We start from the raw sequence: 23,362 nt of genomic DNA on the forward strand, positions 1-23,362 counted from the left end.
TCAACTGGTGAAACAAAATTAAACAGATTTGTAAATTATTTCTATTTAAAAGTCTTAATCCTTCAAGTACTTATCAGCCGCTGTATGCTACAGAGGCAGTTGTATTTTTTCTGGCGTTCTTTTTAGTCTGACCACAGTGCTCTCTGCTGACACCTCTGTCTGAATCAGGAATTGTCCAGAGCAGGGTAGGTGATAGGGATTTGCTTCTACCCTGGACAGCTCCTGAAATGGACAGAGGTGTCAGCAGAGAGCACTGTGGTCCGACTGAAAAGAACTCCAGAAAGAAATACAACTTCCTCTGTAGTATAAGGCAGCTAATAAGTACTGGAAGGATTAAGATTTTTTAAATAGAAATAATGTGTTGTGTTAGTGAAATAACACTGTTATTCAGTATGACATGCAGATTACTGGCATTGCTATTAGAATCCCTGCTGTCAGCAGGAAGACCATATGGTGTAAAAATTGAAGAAAATAAATAGATTTTTTATGTAATTTTAATTTAATTTGAATGTATTTAAATTTTTTTGAGTACCCACTCTGGTGAGCATCGAGCTGGCAGTCCTCCGCCAGGTGAGATACCACCTGTTCAAGCACCTGCCTCTCAGCGCCCCCCTGACTATGAAAGTGCGAATGTTTCATTTAATCAGTTATGGTTCATTGTTATCGCTCCAAGCTGTTCCAACGAACTCTTGTGATAATTCCACAGATAATATGACATGGACGACCATAGGGCCTCAGTATTGAAAAGATTACATTGATTTTTTTAATTAAATTTAAGATTTATATTAGATTCCCAAGTTTAATGTCCTGTTGTTTAGTTTGAACTAATACTGTATGAACACAAAACCCAATCAAACAAGGAGCCTAGAGGCGGCATCAGCATGAGGAGACCATAATCTGGCAGAATGACATAGCCTGGATTTGTCGGCAGCACGAGGAGACCATAAAGGGGCAGAATTACCCAGTCTGGAGGTGGCAACAGCCTGACAAGACCATAGGGCCTCAAAATAGAGAAGATTAAAGATGTTTTTAATCTAATTTAAAATTGAAGATTTTAGATATATTAAAATGTTAAAAGTTTAATTTAAGGTGCCAACAGCATAAGGACACCATATGGTGGCACCATGACACAGCCTGAAGCTGGCAGCAGCATGAGTAGACAATAGGGCTTCACAATCCCTAAGATTGAAAGATGAATTTTAAAATTGAAATTGAAGATTTTGAAATTGAAATTTAAGATTACACTCCCAAGTTTTAATGTCCCGGGCCCCGAAGTGTTGTTACAAAGGAACAAATTTAACAAGGAGTCACATGGCAGCACAATGACAGAGCCTTAGAGGTGGCATCAGTATGATGAGATCATATAGTGGCTGAATGACCACCTGGAGTTTGTGGCAGCATGAGGAGACCATATAGTGTCTGAATGGCACAGCCTGGTGGTGGCTGAAGCATGAGGAGATCATAAAGTGGCTGAATGGCACAGCCTGGAGGTGGTGAAACATAATGAGACCATATAGTGTCTGAATGGCACAGCCTGGAGTTGGCTGAAGCATGAGGAGACCATATAGATGCCGAATGGCAAAGCCTGGAGTTGGCTGCAGCATGGGGAAACCATATAGTATCTGCATGGCACAGCCTGGAGGTTGCTGAAGCATGAGGAGAACATATAGTGGCTGAATGGCACAGCCTGGAGTTGGCTGAAGCATGAGGAGACCATATAGTAGCTGAATGGCACAGCCTGAAGTTGGCTGAAGCATGAGGAGACCATATAGAGGCCGAATGGCAGAGCCTGGAGTTGGCTGAAGCATGAGGAGAATATATAGTGGCTGAACGGCACAGCCTGGAGGTGGTGAAGCATGAGGAGAACATATTGTGGCTGGATGGCACAGCCTGGAGGTGGCTGAAGCATGAGGAGACCATATAGTGGCCGAATGGCACAGCATGGAGTTGGCTGAAGCATGTGGAGACCATATAGTGGCGAATGGCACAGCCTGGAGTTGGCTGAAACATGTGGAGATCATATAGTGGCTGAATGGCACAGCCTGGAGGTGGTGAAGCATGAGGAGACCATAGAGGGTCTGAATGGCAAAGCCTGGAGGTGGCTGAAGCATGAGGAGACCATATAGTGGCTTAATGATAAAGACTGGAGTTGCCTGAATAATGAGAAGACCATATAGGGGCTGAATGGCACAGCCTGGAGTTGACTGAAGCATGAGGAAATCATATTGTGGCTGAATGGCACAGCCTGGAGTTGGCGGCAACATGAGTAGAACATATAGTGGCAGATTGGCAAAGCCTGGAGTTTGTGGCAGCATGAGGAGACCATATAGTGTCTGAATGGCACAGCCTGGTGGTGGCTGAAGCATGAGGAGACCATATAGTGGCTGAATGGCACAGCCTGGAGGTGGTGAAACATAATGAGTCCATATAGTGACTGAATGGCACAGCCTGGAGTTGGCTGAAGCATGAGGAGACCATATAGTGGCCGAATGGCTCAGCCTGGAGTTTGCTGAAGCATGAAGAGACCATATAGTGGCCGATTGGCAAAGCCTGGAATTTGCTGAAGCATGAGGAAACCATATAGTGGCTGAATGGCACAGCCTGGAATTGGCTGAAGCATAAGGAGACCATATAGTGTCTGCATGGCACAGCCTGGAGGTGGCTGAAGCATGAGGAGACCATATAGTGGCTGAATGGCACAGCCTGGAGTTGGCTGAAGCATGAAGAGACCATATAGTGGCTGAATGGCACATCCTGAAGTTGGCTGAAGCATGAGGAGACCATATAGGGGCCAAATGACAGAGCCTGGAGTTGGCTGAAGCATGAGGAGAACATATAGTGGCTGATAGGCACAGCCTGGAGGTGGTGAAGCATGAGGAGACCATGTAGTGGCTGAATGGCACAGCCTGGAGGTTGCTGAAGCATGAGGAGACTATATAGTGGCCGAATGGCACAGCCTGGAGTTGGCTGAAGCATGTGGAGACCATATAGTGTCCGAATGGCAAAGCCTGGAGGTGGTAAAGCATGAGGAGACCATATAGTGGCCGAATGGCAGAGCCTGGAGTTGGCTGAAGCATGAGAAGACCATATAGTGGCTGAATAGCACAGCCTGGTGGTGGCTGAAGCATGAGGAGACCATATAGTGGCTGAATGGCACAGCCTGGAGGTGGTGAAACATAATGAGTCCATATAGTGTCTGAATGGCACAGCCTGGAGTTGGCTGAAGCATGAGGAGACCATATAGTGGCCGAATGGCTCAGCCTGGAGTTTGCTGAAGCATGAAGAGACCATATAGTGGCCGATTGGCAAAGCCTGGAATTTGCTGAAGCATGAGGAAACCATATAGTGGCTGAATGGCACAGCCTGGAGTTGGCTGAAGCATAAGGAGACCATATAGTGTCTGCATGGCACAGCCTGGAGGTGGCTGAAGCATGAGGAGACCATATAGTGGCTGAATGGCACAGCCTGGAGTTGGCTGAAGCATGAAGAGACCATATAGTGGCTGAATGGCACATCCTGAAGTTGGCTGAAGCATGAGGAGACCATATAGGGGCCAAATGACAGAGCCTGGAGTTGGCTGAAGCATGAGGAGAACATATAGTGGCTGATAGGCACAGCCTGGAGGTGGTGAAGCATGAGGAGACCATGTAGTGGCTGAATGGCACAGCCTGGAGGTTGCTGAAGCATGAGGAGACTATATAGTGGCCAAATGGCACAGCCTGGAGTTGGCTGAAGCATGTGGAGACCATATAGTGTCCGAATGGCAAAGCCTGGAGGTGGTAAAGCATGAGGAGACCATATAGGGTCTGAATGGCAGAGCCTGGAGTTGGCTGAAGAATGAGGAGACCATATAGTGGCCGAATGGCAGAGCCTGGAGTTGGCTGAAGCATGAGAAGACCATATAGTGGCTGAATAGCACAGCCTGGAGGTGGCTGAAGCATGAGGAGATCATATAGTGTCTGAATGGCACAGCCTGGAGTTGACTGAAGCATGAGGAGATCATATAGTGGCTGAATGCCACAGCCTTGAGTTTGTGGCAGCATGAGGAGACCGTACAGTGGCTGAATGGCACAACCTGAAGTTGCCTGAAGAATGAGGAAACCATATAGTGGCTGAATGGCACAGCCTGGAGGTGGCTAAATCATGGAGACCATATAGTGCTTGAATGAGACAGCCTGGAGGTGGCAGCAGCATCAGGAGTCCTGAAAGTGACCCGGGGAAAAAGTGGTGCGGTGAGTCCAATGCCAGTACCAGGTGACGAAGGTGGGTGAAAAAATGAGAACTTGGCATCAGATGTGTGGCATCAGGCGGGTGGAAGGATCAGAATAGTAGCTGAGGCAGGTAGGCAGAAGAAAACAGTCTTTTTTTGTCAAAGTATTGGTAAGTATTGAGGATATGCATTACGTAAAACGTAACTTTTCTTAGGATAAAATATATGGACCCAATTTTTTTTTTAATCTAACAAAAGGAAAGGTATGCAAATAACACCATGTGACACCAATACCACCAAGTATTAATGTGATGCAAAGACCTCTAAAAGGTGAAAGGGAACAACGTATGGTCCATTGTCACAGGCGTGAGTAAAAACTTCCCCTGTAAGGCTGGGTTCACACTACGTTTTCTCCCATACGGGAGCGCATACGGCAGGGGGGAGCTAAAAGCTCGCGCTCCCGTATGTCACCGTATGCGCTCCCGTATGTCATTCATTTCAATGAGCCGACCGGAGTGAAACGTTCGGTCCGGTCGGCTCATTTTTGCGCCGTATGCGCTTTTACAACCGGACCTAAAACTGTGGTCAACCAAAAAAATACTATTTGTGTGGGGAAATTAAAAAGAAAAACGCAATTTTGCTAATTTTGGAAGGTTTTGTTTTCACGCCGTACAATTTATGGTAAAAATGACATGTGTTTTTTATTCTCTGGGTCAGTACGATTAAAATGATAAGCATGATTATACACTTTTCTATTACTGTTGCGCTTAAAAAAAATCGCAAACTTTTAAACCAAATTAGTACATTTAAAATCCCCCTATTTTGAAGACCAATAACTTTTTCATTTTTCCGTATAAGCGGTGGTACGAGGGATCATTTTTTGCGCCGTGATCTGTACTTTTTAAGGATAATATATTTGCTTATACAAAACTTTTATTACATTTTTTATTAATTTTTTTGGGAATAAAATGTTATAAAAAAAAGCAGCTATTTTGGACTTTTTTACTTTTTTTTTAACGTTCACGCCATTAACCTTACGGTATCATTTACATTGTATTTAATAGTTTGGATATTTACGCACACGGCGATACCAAATATGTATATAAAATAATTTTTTTACACTTTTTGGGGTAAAATAGGGAAAATGGGACAATTTACGTTTTTATTGGGGGAGGGTGTTTTTCACATTTTTTTACTTAATTTTTTTAGTTTTATTTTTACACTTTAATAGTCCCCATAGAGAACTATTTAAAGCAATCACTCGATTGCTAATCCTGTTCAGTGCTATGTATAGGGTTATCGGTGATCTTCTGCTCTGGTCTGCAGGAAGGCAGATCAGAGCAGAAGACTCCCGGAAGGCAGCGGAGCCAGGTGAGGGGACCTCCGTCTGCCATGCAGGATGATCGGATCGCTGCGGCAGCGCTGCGGGCGATCCGATCATCCTGTTAAGTGACCACGATGCTGCAGATGCCGTGATCAGTATTGATCATGGCATCTGAGGGGTTAATGGCGGACATCCGCGGGATCGCGGGTGTCTGCCATTACCAGTGGGTCCCTGGCTGCGATCTACAGCCAGGACCTGCCGCGCATGATGCCGGCATGGCTCCGATGCCCGCGGTTATGCTCAGGACGTAAATGTACGTCCTGGTGTGTTAAGTACCACGTCACCAGGACGTACATTTACGTCCTGCGTCGTTAAGGGGTTAATAGTGCGAGAATAGGGCCTTATAGGGGAAGTTTTTACCCACACCTGTTACAATGGACCATACGTTGTTCCCTTCCACATTTAGAGGTCTTTGGTTTGCATAAATACTTGGTGGTATTGGTGGCACATGTTTTTTTGCACACCTTTCCGTTTGTGAGAATTAAAAGAAATTTGGGGTCCATATATTTTACCCTTAGAAAAGTTAAGTTTTATGTGCATTTCCTCAATACTTACTTGTGGTCTAATGCAGAGGAATTTCTGAAAGTGGGGACCAGCACCTTAATTACATTTTGCAGTATCCATGGCAGAACAATGAGAGAGCCTGGAGGTGGTAGCATCAGCATGAAGAGACTATAGAGCAGCACAATTAGAGAGCCTGGAGGTGGCAGCATTAACATGAGAAGACAACAGAGCAGCACAATTAGAGAACCAGGAGGTAACAGCATCAGCATGAGAAGATCATATGGCGGCACAATGACAGTGCCTGGAGGTGTTAGTATCAGCATGAGGAGAACATATGGTGGCACAATGAGAGAGCCTGGAGGTGACAGAAGTGACAGAATCAGCATGAGGAGACCATGGAGCAGCACAATTAGAGAGCCAGGAGGTGGCAGCATCGGTATAAGGAGACCATATGGCAGCACAATGACAGAGCCTGGAGGTGGTAGCATCAACATGAGGAGACCATATGGTGTCACAATGACAGAGCCTGGAGGTGGTAGCGTTAATATAAGGAGACCATAGAGCAGAATGAGAGAGCCTGGAGGTGGCAGCATAAGTATGAGGAGACCATATGGTTGCACAATGACAGATCCTAGAGGTGGTAGCATTAGCATGAGGAGACCATAGGTCAGCACAATGACAGAGCCTGAAGGTAGCAGCAGCAGCATGAGGGCCATGCCAACTGAGGGTTGAGTCTGAGGAACCCACTGACTGTAGACTGGGGTGTCGGATGTCATGTGGGATGAAGTGGTTGACTGAGTGAACTGATCAATCACGACTGCTGGGTTGCTGGTCAAGACATTACTGCTAGCTGACACAGGGAGCTCAGACCTCTCGCTGTCACACGCCCCTACTCTGCTGCGACCTCTGCCTGCGCTTGATGAATTTAGGCCTCTACCACTCCTCTGTGCATATCCTGGCACTACTCTGCCTGACATACTTATTGCATATATGAGGGGCATACAATACGCTTCACTACGCTTAAAACAGTATTTGTCTAGAACAGCAGCTGGTGTGTACTACTGGCTGTGCTTTCACAGTATCTATGAATATACTATAAAACAGAAAGAGGCAGAGCTTCCCATGGGAGGGTATTGCTGGATTCTAGGTGTGTTTGTGTAGGAACAAAAACTAGCAAAACTGCTCACTTTTGGTAGTTGGTGTATGAGCCACAACTACTATATCCATAGGTATCCAAGGAAGTGGTGTCACTTTTCCGTGGTCGATGTGGAGAAATTCCAGGCCGATGGTTATAATGAAAAGAGATGCAGGAAAAAAAAACGGAATGATAGAGCAAACCACTCAAATGTTGGTTTGAATAATAATCTTCTTTAAAGGCATATGTATGCCTTGAAACACATTGTGATTTGGCTTTATTAAAGAAGATTACTATTCAAACCAACATCTGAGTGGATTGCACTATCATTCCGTTTTTTTTCCCTGCATCTCTTTTCATTCACAGTATCTAGGCCCTTGACAGATTAACAGTTACAAAATAGTACACTACATGTACGTATGTGGTATGCACTTATGAGGGCATAACAATGCGCTACAGTACGCTTAAAAAAGTATTTGTGTACAACACCAGTCATTGAGTACCCTTGACAGATTAACAGGTGCACAATAGTACACTACTGAGATGTTGGTATGTGGTATGCACTACAATACACTTAAAAAACCGTATTGGAGTAAAACACCAGCCGGGGATTAATTTTCCCTGGACTTTAACAGTATGTAGGCCCTTGACAGAGTAACAGGTACAAAATAGTACAATACTTAGATGTAGGTACGTGGTATGCACTTATGAGGGCAAAAAAATGCGCTACAGTACGCTTTAAAAAAAACATATTTTTGCACAACACCAGCAGTACACAGTCACTGTGTACTAAACCCAAAATTGCACTCTCAAAGACTATTAGGAAAGGACTGCTGGGTATTATACTGTCTACAGACTAGTATAACCAGCAGACCATTTTCTGTGGAAGAAAAGACACAGAATTGCGCTGAAAAATGATTCCTCCATCCTCTTAAGGTTCCTCAAGATGAGCCAGCTTGTTGAAATGTATGAGGCAACACAGAGCTCTCTGCCTCTCTCTGTAATACAATGCTGTAGAAAGTGACTGGGAGGTTACTGGCTGCAGTAAAACATATTTTCCGTGCAAAAACGCACTGCTCTCTGTTCACCAGAACACTGATATGACTAGGAGGTGAAACGATGCTGGAAAAAGCTTTGCTGTGTGACAAACACAGGACGTCCATCCTATCACTCTGCAGTGTAATGAGTGAAGTGACTGACCGCACTACAGCTGCCCACATGTGAACCCATTTTGGAAACTGCACTTCTCACAGAATTTAATAAGGGGTGCAGGGAGCATTTATACCCCACTGGCATTTGACAGATCTTTGGAACAGTGGGCTGTTCAAATTAAAAATTACATTTTTCATTTTCATGGACCACTGTTCAAAAAATCGGTTGGACACCAGTGGGGCGTAAATGCTTGCTGCACCCCTTGTTACATTCCTTGAGGGGTGTAGTTTCCAAAATGGGGTCACATGTGGGAAGTCCACTGTTCTGGCACCATGGAGGATTTGTAAATACACATGGCCTTCATTTCCAAACAAATTCTCTCTCCAAAATCTCAATGGCGCTCCTTCTCTCCTGAGCCTTGTAGTGCACCGCAGAGCACTTTATGTCCATAAATGTGGTATTTATATACTCAGAAGAAATGGTGTTACAAATTTTGGGGGGCTTTCCTATTATCCCTTTCCTATTACTCCTTGGAAAATAAAAAAAATTGGGGATAACACCAGCTTTTTAGAGAAAAAATTTTCATGACCAACTTTAACCCCTTAAGGACCGGAGGTTTTTCCGTTTTTGCATTTTCGTTTTTTGCTCCTTGCCTTTAAAAAATCATAACTCTTTCAAATTTACACCTAAAAATCCATATGATGGCTTATTTTTTGCGCCACCAATTCTACTTTGTAATGACGTCAGTCATTTTGCCCAAAAATCTATGGTGAAGCGGGAAAAAAAATCATTGTGCGACAAAATTTAAAAAAAAACGCTGTTTTGTAATTTTGGGGGCTTCCGTTTCTACGTAGTACATTTTTCGGTAAAAATGACACCTGATATGTATTCTGTAGGTCCATAAGATTAAAATGATACCCTACTTATATAGGTTTGATTTTGTCGGACTTCTGGAAAAAATCATAACTACATGCAGGAAAATTAATACGTTTAAAATTGTCATCTTCTGACCCCTATAACTTTTTTATTTTTCCGTGTATGGGGCGGTATGAGGGCTCATTTTTTGCGCCGTGATCTGAGGTTTTTAACGGTACCTTTTTGCATTGATAGGACTTATTGATCGCTTTTTATTCATTTTTTCATGATATAAAAAGTGACCAAAAATGCACTATTTTGGACTTTGGAATTTTTTTGCGCGCACGCCATTGACCGTGCGGTTTAATTAACGATATATTTTTATAATTCGGACATTTCCGCACGCGGCGATACCATTTATGTTTATTTTTATTTTTATTTACACTGTGTTTTTTCTTTTATGGGAAAAGGGGGGTGATTCAAACTTTTAATAGGGAAGGGGTTAAATGATGTTTATTCACTTTTTTTTTTCACTTTTTTTTTGCAGTGTTATAGGTCCCATAGGGACCTATAACACTGCACACACTGATCTTCTATGTTGATCACTGGTTTCTCATAAGAAACCAGTGATCAACGATTCTGCCGCATGACTGCTCATGCCTGGATCTCAGGCACTGAGCAGTCATTCGGCGATCGGACAGCGAGGAGGCAGGTAGGGGCCCTCCCGCTGTCCTGTCAGCTGTTCGGGATGCCGCGATTTCACCGCGGCTATCCCGAACAGCCCACTGAGCTAGCCGGCATGCTTTCGGTTTCACTTTAGACGCGGCGTTCAACTTTGAACGCCGCGTCTAAAGGGTTAATAGCGCGCGGCACAGCGATCAATGCCGCGCGCTATTAGCCACGGGTCCCGGCCGTTGTTAGAGGCCGGGCCCGACCACGCCGTGGCCCCGCGTTATAGATCGGGAGTGGACACATGACGTTCCAGTACGTCATGTGTCCTTAAGGGGTTAAAGGGGTATTCCAGAATTATTTTTTTTTTTTTTAGATCAACTGGCTCCAGAACGTTCAACAGATTTGTAAATTAAAGTAATGGAGAGGTATGCAACTTTCCCTGGTGAGGATCACACAGCGGCGCTAGCAGGAGGCTGACTGTCAGCCTACCTCTCCATTACTTGAATCTGCATGACCGCCATCACTGATGTTCGGGACCAGAACGCAAGGCTGCTGTAAGGACCATTTTTGAGTATATATACTCATACATGTGCTTCACAGTGTTGTGCCTGCTGTGCAACACTGAAAGGTGAGTGAGCAATCTCACCCGTGTTTTCAATTTACTCTTTTGCTCTATTAATTGGGAAACTACTGCACTTAGAGAGTGCCTTTCTTTTTCTGTTCCCTTTTACACATATGCTATAAAATCTTAATCCTTCCAATAATTATCAGCTGCTGAATAATATATATTATATATATATATATATAAAAAAAGTTTTTTCCTGGATAACCCCTTTAATGTAAATTCTTCAAAAACCTGTGGGATGTTAAGGCCCACTATACCCCTTATTACGTTTCGTGAGGAGTGTAGTTTCAAAATGGGGTCACATGTGGGTAATTTTTTTTTGCATTTTTGTCTGAACCGCTGTAACGATCAGCCACCTCTGTGCAAATCACCTCAAATGTACATGGCGCTCTCACTCCTGAGCCTTGTTGTGCGCTTCCAGAGCATTTTACGTCCACATATGGGGGTATTTCTGTATTTTGGGGGTTGTTTTTTCCTTTTACCTCTTGTGAAAATGAAAAATATGGAGTAACACCAGCATGTTAGTGTAAAAAATATATATTTTTTTTTACAATATCATACTGGAGTAGATGCCAACTTTATAATTTCATAAGGAGTGAAAGGAGAAAAAGCCCCCCAAAATTTGTTAGGCAATATCTCCCGAGTACAGAAATACCTTATATGTGGCCCTAAGTGAGAGAGTGCCATGCGCATTTGAGGGCTAAATTAGGGATTTACATAGAGGTGGACCTGGATGCAAGAATTAGACTTGCCTCCGATCCCAAAATTATCCTACGGCAGTGTTTTCCAAACAGGGTGCCTCCAGCTGTTTCAAAACTCCCAGCATGCCAGTCAATGGCTGTCCGGCAATACTGGGAGTTGTTGATTTGCAACTGCTGGAGGCTTTGCTTTGGAAACACTTCCGTACCAGACATTTCTCATTTTTATTGGGGGGGGGGGGGGGGGTAACTGTGTATGGGGTCTATGTATATGTAGTGTTTTACCCTTTATTTTGAGTAGGTGTAGTGTAGTGTTTACAGCGGGAGATTACAGCGAGTGCCCCGCTGGGAGTTTGAGCTACAGCGGAAAATTTGCTGCATCTCAAACTTGCAGTGAGAAACTCACTGTAAACCCCTGCCTGTGTGAACGTACTCTGAGCATATTGGGAGTTGTAATTTTGAAACAGCTGAAGGCAAACCTTTAGATGTTGCAAAATTACAACTCCCAGCATGCTCTTTGGCTGTCCGTGCATGCTGAGGGTTGTAGTTATGCAACAGCTGGAGGCACACTGGTTGCAAAACACTGAGAGTTTATTACTTAACTCAAGTGCTTTGCAACCAGTGTGCCTCCATCTGTTGCAAAACTATAGCTCCCAAAATTTACGATCAGCACATGCTGGGATTTGTAGTTTTCAACAGCTGGAGGCACACTGCTTGCGAAACACTGAGTTAGGTAACAAACTCAGTGTTTTGCAACCAGCGTGCCTTCAGCTGTTGCAAAAACTACAGCCCCCAGTATGTATGGACAGCCGAAGGGCATGCTGGGACTTGTAGTTATGCAACAGCTAGAGGCATACTACTAACACTCCCAGCATGTCCCATGGCTGCCTATGCATGCTGATGGTTGTAGTTATGCCGCAAATCGCCGACATGGGGGGGGGGCGGAATTCAAACAGACATTCAGGTACGCCCTGGGTCCTTAAGTACCAGGATGTCAGGGCGTACCTGTACGCCCTGGGTCCTTAACGGGTTTAAAGAATTAGGCTACAATACCACACACAACCTATATAGAGAGAGGTATTAGCAGTAGAAAGAGGAAAGTGCACTGGTGAGGCCTCACTTAGAGTATTGTGGGCAGTACTGGAGACCAGTTCATGGATTGCAGGATGAAGATTACCAGGAAAGGTTAAAGGACCTTAACATGTATAGCTTGGAAGAAAGAAGAGACAGAGGAGATATGATAGAAACCTTTAAAAACATAAAGATAATCAACACAGTAGAGGAGGAGAGCATATTTAAAAGAAGAAAAACTACCATAAGAGGGCATAAATTTATATTAGAGGGGCAAATGTTTATGCAGTAATATCAGGAAGTATTACTTTACTGAGAGAGTATTTGATGCATGGAATAGCCTTCCTGAAAAAGTGGTAGCTGCATATACAGTAAAGGAGTTAAAGCGTGCATGGGATAGGCTATCCTTCATATAAGATAAGGCCAGGGACTATTCATAGTATTCAGAATATTGGACAGAATAGATGGGCTGAATCATTGCTATCTACCTTAACATTCTATGTTTTTATGTTGCAGACAAAACAAGGGGTGCTTTAAGAAGTCGGCCACTTTGTGCACTGGTGAACTCCTTCAGGCAAGTTTATCAATATTATTTAGGTCGGTGGATTACAATGCATACTTTGTATTACTAGTTTTAAAAAAAAATACTTGATTTGTTTTGATGCCTTTATAAGTTACATAGTTACATAGTTTGTAAGGTTTGTAAGGAAAAAAGACAAGAGTCCATACATAAAGCCTCCCTTGAACTTGATTATTGAGTCAGACATCACAACAATGTCATTGTCCCTAAGATGTTTCTTCTACGAACTAAATTACTCCAAGCTTGATAACTTGTCTTGGTACTGTATTGCTCCCATACCATTAATAATCTTTGTCTGCATCCTTATCAATTCAACCACATTCTTCTTATATAGAGGTGCCGAAAAATTGCACATGATACTGACTGGCCAGACTAAGGATTTCTACAGAGGAAAAACTATGCTCCTGTCAAAAGCCTAAATGACTTTCTGGATACATCACATGACTTTGGTAGTCTTGGCAGCCTGTCACTGATCACTGAAGCTGAGTTCACTGTCCAGCAGCATTTCCATGTTCTTTCGGTAGAGGTTTTACCTAATGTCTTATTATTTAGCACATAATTGTACTTTTTTTTTACAGTCTAAGTGCATAACCTTACATTTAGTCACATAAAATTTCATTTGTGAGGTCTTTGCCCAAGACTCTAACTTCTCCAGATCCCTCTGTGATATATTGTGTTATCCTCCTCTGTGGTGATCACCTTACCCAATTGTGTATCATCTGCAATTATTGAAACTCTATTCTCTAATCCCTAAACAAGGTCATTAAAAACATATTTTAAGGAATGGACCCAGTATTGATCCCTGTGGTACCCCATTTGTAGCTGTCACCCAACTACAGTAAGTTCCATTGATACCCACGGAGTAAAATTTTTTGTTGGGTTAAACATGTAAGACTTGCTGTAAATTATCCTTTCTCATGTCATATAACATTGGATTTTCCTGTGTAAATTCAGGAAATAATTAAGTAGATTGGCCTATTCCTTATCCTCCCCCAGCATTACACTCAGATTATTTCTTAGGGAGCCAACATTTTCAGTATTTATGTAGGTGAAGAATATTGCATTATATTTTTGCTAACTGTATTTATTTTTTACAACTTGATTCTTATCCTTATAAATATTTATTGTGTCCCCAACGGTTAACCGAACTGGTCTTCTCCTATTTCAAACACATTTATTCTCTATTACTTTAAAAATGTTATCCCTGGAGACCTGAGTTGTTCTTTTTGTGCTGTGATTTCTCTTTTTTTAAAATTTTTTTCAGTATCGATATGGCAAAGATTTTCTGATCACTTTTTATTAATATATATATATATATATATATATATATATATATATATATATTTTTTTTTTTTTTTTTCCTGGGATGTGATATGTCCAAAAGCCGTAAACCTGGCATTTGCTTTCTTTCTTCATTTACATCATTCACCCTACAAGATCAATGACATTAGATTATAATAAGTTGAAAAATTTCCCATGCAGGGATGTCAAATATTAGTGATGAGTGTCAGGGGCCATATTCAAATTCTTCATATTTTGCAAATATATGGACAAATATTTGTCCTATGTTTGCGAAATTCACATATTCGCTATGTTCATTCCCTTTTTTTTCCCATGCGAAAATTCTTAATGAAATTTGCATAGTGCGCATGTGCGATTACATCTTTCACCTAAAAGAGGGGAGGGATCCTCTGGAAGTGCCAATATTCAAATATTCGCAAATATTTGCATATACAAAATATTCGCGCTCTACACCGACTCACACAGTAAATAATATTGGAGCCTTCTTTGGACCACAAGATGAAAGCAGGGAGAGATGATCACTTCTTTTTACACAGTACACATCATTGTTGTGATGTGTACTGTAAAGGAAAAAAAATGAATATTTGTCATTACACTATATTCTAAATATTAGTAAAATTGCAAAATGCTGATATTCGCAAAAAAAATTTACATTTCGAATATTTGCGGTCAACACTATCAAATATGTGAATTTAGTTTTTTTCATTTTTTATTTGAAAAATAGGAGACGTGGGGGGATTAGAACTTTTATTTTTTTATTCTAAAATATGTTCTTTCTTTCTATTCCACAGTTTTTTTAGTTCACCTAGAGGACTTGTATTAGCAATAACTAATTGTTTATGCAGATTAATTTAATCCTACAATATTACATTGGTATATTTTTTTGGTGACCTGCTAGTATAGCTTGCCAACAACAGGCTATGGGAACAGATCAGTGAGGACAGCCACTGAGGCTTAGTACACTGCTGCACATAAATGTAAAGAAATATATATATATATATATATATATATATATATATATATATATATATATATATATCCTCTACTAAAAATCTTGTTATGCATTCTTTAACATATCAATATCACAAATGTCACTACACGCTATGCATCTATTGGTTTCCGCTAGCTAAACTAAGTATGATCACACGATCACCTGTCCTGTTGCAACTACACAAAAAGGAGAATTTTTTATTTTTTATTTCAAATTTTCAATATGTACAAAAGTTATTTCTTTTTTGTCTACAGGTTCTTTGCTTACAATTTTGAAAGACAATCACCAATCCTGGTGCAACTTCCAAAAAGAGAAAATTCTTGATCATTTTTTCAACTTCTTTTTTTCTACTTTCTACTAGTTCCTCACAATTTTTAGATACCATCACCAATCATGTTGCGAATAATTTTTGAAATGCTTAAAAAAAGCCATTGTCGTGTGCATTTTAACAGCGACAGGCATTTGTCAAAAAAAGCGATACTTCATACATCTTTATTTTAATGTTAAAAAGCATGTAAAATGCGCCTGTGCAGTGTTTTTAAACTGTAACCATGGGTTACCACGTGTCTCCATGACAGGGCTTTAGAGCTGTAAGGCAATGTTAAACATAATTTTGACGCTTATCGCATTTCCTGCCTGGGGAGAATCAGTTTGCCCCACACCAAACTTTTTCTGAAAGTTTGGCAAGCTTTCCACGCCGAACTTGTGAAAAGTTTGCAAATTTCTAGCCATAACACATGGGTATCTCATGGCGAATTAACCCCTTAAAGACCACGGACGTAAATGTATGTCCTGGTTTGGCGGGACTTCCTGCACCAGGACGTCCATTTACGTCCTGTGTATGACCGCGAGCATCGGAAGGGTGCTCGCGTCATACACGGCAGATTCCGGCTGCTAGCAGCAGCCAGGGACCCGCCCATAATGGCCGACATCCGCGATCGCACCGATGTCCGCCATTAACCCCTCCAATGCCGTGATCAATACAGATCACGGCATCTGCGGCATTGCAGCACTTTGATTGGATGATCGGATCGCCCGCAGCGCTGCCGCGGGGATCCGATCATCCAGCATGACAGCCAGAGGTCCCCTCACCTGGCTCCGGCCGTCTCCCAGGGTCTTCTGCTCTGGTCTGCGATCGAGCAGACCAGAGCAGAAGATCACCGATAATACTGAGCAGTGCTGTGTCCTATGCATAGCATTGCACAGTATTAGCAATCAAACGATTGCTATAGATAGTACCCTATGGGGACATAAAAAGTGTAAAAAAAAAGTTGAAAAATTAAAAAAAAAAAGTGAAAAATCCCCATCCGCAATAAAAATGAAAATTGTCCGTTTTTCCCATTTTACCCCCAAAAAGCTTAATTTTTTTTTAATAAACATATTTGGTATTGCCGCATGCTTAAATGTCCGAACTATCAAAATATAATGTTAATGATCCCGTACGGTGAATAGCGTAAAAGTAAAAAATTTAAAAAGTCCACAAATGCTGCTTTTTTTGTCACATTTTATAAAAAAAAAGTATAAAAAATTATCTAAAAGTTTTATATATGCAAATGTGGTATCTAGAAAAAGTACAGATGACGGCGCAAAAAATTAGCCCTCATACCGCCCTCGTACCATATACGGAAAAATGAAAAAGTTATAGGTGGTCAAAATAGGGCGATTTTAGATTACTGATTTTGTACAAAAAGTTTTAGATTTTTTTTAAGCGGTACAAAAATATAAAAGTATTTAGCCATGGGTATCATTTTAATCGTATTGACCCACAGAATAAAGAACACATGTCATTTTTACCGTAAAGTGTACAGTGTGAAAACGAAACCCTCCAAAATGTGCAAAATTTTGGTTTGCATTTCAATTTCCTCCCTAAATTTTTTTTTAGGGGTTCGCCGTACATTTTATGGTAAAATGAGAGGTTTCCTTACAAAGTGCAATTGGTCACGCAAAAAACAAGCCCTTATATGGGTATGTACATGGAAAAATAAAGGAGTTATGAATTTTAGAAGGCGAGGGGGAAAAAACGAAAATGCAAAAATAAAATTGGCCTCGTCCTTGAGGTGAAAATGGTCTTGGTCATTAAGGGGTTTAAAGGTACTCTGGTGGATTTTTTTTTTTTTTTTTTACATCAACAGGTGCCATGAATTTAAAGGGTACCTATCATCAAAAAAACTTTTGATATATTATAGATTAATGTATGCAGAATAACTTTACAATTGCATGTTATTAAAAAATCTGCTTCTTTCTATTTAATTTTTCACTTTGAAGAAATGACCACTAGGGGTCTCCCTATCAGTCCTGGCAGCAAGTATTTCAGACTCATGCTGGAGTCCTAAACACTACGAGCTGCCAGTCTGCTTTGTTCACAAAGGAGAACACTCAGAGCTGCCAGCCTGCTTTGTTCACAGCCTGTTTGGCTGTGAACAAAGCAGACTGGCAGCTCTGAGTGTTTAGGACTCCAGCATGAGTCAGAAATGCTTGCTGACAGGACTGATCGGGAAAAATACAATAGAAAGAAGCATATTTTTCATTAACATGCTATTGGAAAGTTATTCAACATTCATTAATCTAAAATATATCAAAAGTTTATTGGATGAGAGGTACCCTTTAAACAGATTTGTAATGCACTTCTATTTAAAATTCTTAATCCTTCCAGTACTTTTCAGCTTCTGTATACTACAGAGGAAGTTCTATAGTTCTTTTCTGTCTGACCCCAATGCTCTCTGCTGACACCTCTGCCCATGTCAGGAACTGGAACCAAAAAGAAAAGAAACCACTTGAAAACGGACCATGTATAAACTAAAATAAATGTTATTTAGAAAAATGTAAAGACATATAATAATTACACACACAGCGTGGACAAACAGAAGTGGGAACCAGGGAGCAGGGGGAGATAAAAAGAAGGTAACAATAATATATATAGTGTCCAAGTGTGCTAAACAATTTAAAGTGCCAGCAGCGTGCCAAATAAATAGGACCAATATGTTTAAAAACGCACACAAAACGGATCACAGAGAAAACCAGATGTAGTGGTGGCACAGAACAGTAACACTCCCTCCGCTCCCCAGTTACCCACCAGACCTCCAACGCATTTCACCCAACGGGGCTTTATCCAGGTCCCTGGTTCCCACTTCTGTTTGTCCACGCTGTGTGTGTAATTATTATATGTCTTTACATTTTTCTAAATAAAATTTATTTTAGTTTATACATGGTCCATTTTCAAGTGGTTTCTTTTCTTTTTGATTCCATATTTAGAGTGTTTACCACAGGACCCTATACATCTAATAGCATATCTCCTTTTCTTTTTTTGGTGCTTTGACCCATGTCAGGAACTGTCTAGAGCAGGAACAAATCCCCACAGCACTCCTCTCCTGCTCTGGACAGTTCCTTACATAAACAGAGGTGTCAGCAGAGAGCACTGTCGTCAGACTAAAAATAACTACTCAACTTCCTCTGTAGCATACAGTAGCTTATAAGTACTGGAATGATTAAGATTTTTATATAGAAGTAATTTACAAATCTGTTTACCTTTCTGGCACCAGTTGATTAGAATAAAAAAAATTTCCACCGGAGCACCCCTTTAACCACTTAAGGACATAGGGCGTACAGGTACGTCCTGGCTCCCTGGTACTTAAGTCCGGGCAGAGCGGGGGAACCGGGGGTGACCTGCGCTGGAGGTCACTTACCAGCTGTGATCAGCAATGAGGTGCGTCTCCCTGGTGCTGCAATCGTACAGAAGCCAGTGAGTTGTTGCATAGCAACATCTGGATAGCTGCGGTTTGGAGACAACTGTACAGTGGTCTCTAAACTGTAGCCCTCCAGATGTTGTAAAACTGCAACTCCCAGCATGCACAAACAGCAAACGGTTGTCTCTTCATGCTAAGAGATGTAGTTGTGTACCTCCAGCTGTTACATAACTACAGCTCCCAGCATGCCCGTGGGAAAACAGCACATGCTGTGAGTTGTAGTTTTGCAACAGCGCGAGGCACACTGGCTAGAAAATACTGAGTTAGTTAACATAACCTAACTAAAGGTTTCCAACCAGTGTGCCTCCAGCTGTTGCAAAAGTACAACTCCCAGCATGCATGGTCTCTCAACTCCCAGCATGCACGGTATGTCAGTGCATGCTGAGAGTTGTAGTTTTGCAACAGCTTGAGGTTTGCTCCCCCATGTGAATGTACATGGTACATTCACATTGGCGGGTTTACAGTAATTTTCCTGCTTCAAGTTTGAGCTGTGGCAAATTTTCCACCGCAAACTCATAGCAGGAAACTCACCGTAAACCCCTGCCTGTGAGAATGTACCCTAAAAACACTACACTAAAATAAAAGGTAAAACACTAAATATACACGCCCTTACACTGCCCCCCCCCCCCCCAATAAAAATGAAAAATGTATTGAATGGCATTGTTTCCAAAATTGAGCCTCCAGCTGTAGCAAAACAACAACTCCCAGCATTTCTGGAGAGCCACTGACTGTCCAGACATGCTGGGAGTTTAGCAACAGCTGGAGGCACATTGTTTGGGAATCACTGGCATAGAATACCCCTATGTCCACCCCTATGCAAATCCCCAATTCAGTCCTCAAATGTGCATGGCGCTCTCTCACTTCGGAGCCCTGTTGCATTTCAAAGGAACAGTTAAGGGCCACATATGGTGTATTTCCGTACTTGGGAGCAATTGTGTTACACATTTATGTACTCAGGAGTAACTGTGTTACAAATGTTGTACACATTTTTTTATACTAACATGCTGGTGTTGCCCCATACTTTTCATTTTCACAAGATGTAAAAGGAAAAAAAAGACTCCCAAAATTTGTAACGCAATTTCTCCTGAGTACAAAAATACCCCATATGTGGTGGTAAAATGCTCTGCGGACGCACAACAAGGCTCAGGAGTGAAAGCGCACTATGATGGCTGGCTGATTTTACAGTGGTTCTCACATAAATGCAAAAAAACTAAATACCCACGTGTGACCCCATTTTTGGAAGCTACACCCCTAACGGAATGTAACAAGGGGTATAGTGAGCGTTAACACCCCATAGGTGTTGGACGAATGTTCGTTAAAGTTAGATAGCTAAAATGCTGCTGTTACCCAAAATTTTTAATTTTCACAAGGGAAAAAAGGAAAAAAGTCCCCAAAATTTGTAACCCCATTTATTCTAAGAACATACCCCATAAGTGAATGTAAAGTGCTCTATGGGGGAACTACAATGCTCAGAAGAGAAGGAGCGCCATTGGGCCTTTGGAGAGAAAATATGTCTGGAATTGAAGTCCACGTGTGTTTACAAATCCCCCTGTGGTGCCATAACAATGCACCCCCCCATGTGACCCCATTTTGGAAATGTCACCCCTCACAGAATGTAACAAGGGGTCCAGTGAGAATTTACACCCCACAGGTGTCTGACAGATTTTTGGAAAAGTGGTCCGTGAAAGTGAAAAATGTAATTTTTCATTTGCACAGCCCACTGTTCTAAAGATCTGTCAAACACCATCGGGGTATAAATGCTCACTGCACCCCATATTAAATCATGCGAGGGGTGTAGTTTCCAAAATGGGGTCACATGGACAAATGGTCACTTTGCAAATGCACATGGCCCTCGACTTCCATTCCAAACAAATTCTCTCTCCAAAAGCTCAATGGTGCTCCTTCTCTTCTGAGCATTGTAGTGTGCCAGCAGAAAACTTGCCATCCATGGGGTATTTCCATACTCCAAGAAGTGAGGTTACAAATTTTGAGGGGCATTTTCCCCTATTACCCCTTGTAAAAATGTAAACTTTGGTGGAAAACCAGCATTTTAGTGAAAAAAAAAATTTCATTTATACATCCGATTTTAACGAAAAGTCGTCAAACACCTGTGGGGTGTTAAGGCTCACTATACCCCTTGTTAAATTCCTTGAGGGGTGTAGTTTCCAAAATAATGGGCCATGTGGGGTGTTTTTTGCTGTTATTGCACCTAAGGGGCTTCCTAAATGTGACACGGCCCCCAAAAACCATTTCACCAAAATTCTCTCTCCAAAAGGCAAATGTGACTCCTTCCCTTCTGAGCATTGTAGTGTGCCAGCAGAGCACATCACATCCACATATGGGGTATTTCTGTACTTAGAAGAAATGAGATTACAAATTTTGGGGGACATTTTCTCCTATTACCTCTTGGAAGAATTGTAAATTTGGGAAAAAAACAGCATTTTAGTGAAAAAATTTATTTCATTTACACATCCGACTTTGCCGAAAAGTCGTCAAACACCAGTAGGTCAAACACCAGTAGGTGATAAGTGGTGTTAAGGCTCACTGGACCCCTTGTTACGTTCCTTGAGGAGTGTAGTTTCCAAAACAGTATGCCTTGTGTTTTTTTTTTTTTTGCTGTTTTGGCACCATAGGGGCCTCCTAAATGGGACATGCCCCCCAAAAACCATTTCAGCAAAATTAACTCTCCAAAATCCCATTGTCGCTCCTTCCCTTCTAAGACCTCTAGTGCACCCACAGAGCACTTTACATTCACATATGAGGTATTTCCTTACTCAAGAGAAATGGGGTTACAAATTTTGGGGGCTTTTTCTCCTTTTACCCCTTGTAAAAATTTAAAAACTGGGTCTACAAGAACATGCGAGTGTAAAAATGTAATAAATTAAGATTTTGAATTTTCTCCTTCACATTGCTGCTATTCCTGGGAAACACCTAAAGGGTTAACAAACTTTCTGAATGTCATTTTGAATACTTTGAGGGGTGCAGTTTTTATAATTGGGTAATTTATGGGGTATTTCTAATATGAAGGCTCCTCAAATCCACTTCAAAACTGAATTGGTCCCTAAAAAATTCTGATTTTGAAAATTTTTTAAAAAATTGGAAAATTGCTGCTGAACTTTGAAGCCCTCTGATGCCTTCCAAAAGTAAACACATGTCAACTTTATGATACTAACATAAAGTAGACATATTTTATATGTGAATCAATATATAATTTATTTGCTATGTCTATTTTCCTTACAAGCAGATAGCTTCGAATATAGAAAAATGCTAAATTTTCAATTTTTTCATGAAATTTGTTCATTTTTCACCAAGAAATGATGCAAGTATTGATGAAAATGTACCACTAAGTTAAAGAAAAAAATGTCTCGAATAAACATTCTCGGAATCAATTTCATAAGTAAAAGCATCCCAGAGTTATTAATGCTCAAAGTGACAGTGGTCAGATGTGCAAAAAATGCTGGGGTCCTTAAGGTGAAAATTGGCTGGGTCCTTAAGGGGTTAAGGAACTAATGCAATAAGGCCAATTCAGACATTTATCAGACAATAAGAAACAAACACCAGGGGGCAATAATTCAAAAATCTAAGTACATACAGGTATACCTAAAGTTACATAGAGGCAATTATAGTGGTAGGAATTATAGGAGGTAAAACAACATGTGTATTTTTTTTATCTTACAATATCAGGGACAACACTTACTGAATTTAGCAATATCATGCTAATCAGGTTGTTCTTAAAGAAGTTAATTGAATGAATCCAGCTCTTTGTAAATACTTTTTGTTCATGTTAACAAAAGTGGACATTTTTAGACAAGTAAATTTCACGCAGTATTGAATGCATTTTCAACTGTAAAATTCTAATCATGCATGAAATTAAAAAGAAAAAAGTTATATATAAAAAAGTTTGGCAATTACATTATTTCTATTTAGCTACAGTACCTGCTAGTTTTTGCTTACATAAAAGCTAGAAATATGTCTGTTATGTCTAATTGACAGTAAATTATTAGTGATTATTAAACAGAAAAACACTGAAAACGTTACTTCCTTATCTTTTTAAATATATACATAGCATAAATTTCCTCTACAGTACAAATATGTTGTTGATTTTTCTTTTTTGTTAGTACATTGCTGTCTACATCACTGGAATTAATTTATCAATTCAATAAACTTTAGATTTGAGTTTATAAATCTTGGAATTAAGAATATATTTTACTACTACTACTACTACTGCAAATATGACTTCTACTACTGCTTCTACTGCTTGCTGCTGATGAAGCACTATGTAGTGCGAAACAACGTTGTCGTCTCTCTGTGGTACCCCCCCCCGCTTTTGTCATCTTTTTTGTCTTCCCCCTGGGCAACCCAGATTGTGAGTATGTGCAATAAAGAACTTTGCTGGACCGAGGATTGGTGAGTTGTCGACTGCTTCATTCTTCTTCTTTA

Source organism: Hyla sarda, chromosome 5 (assembly GCF_029499605.1).
Source record: "Hyla sarda isolate aHylSar1 chromosome 5, aHylSar1.hap1, whole genome shotgun sequence".
In the NCBI taxonomy this organism is placed as follows: Eukaryota; Metazoa; Chordata; class Amphibia; order Anura; family Hylidae; genus Hyla; species Hyla sarda.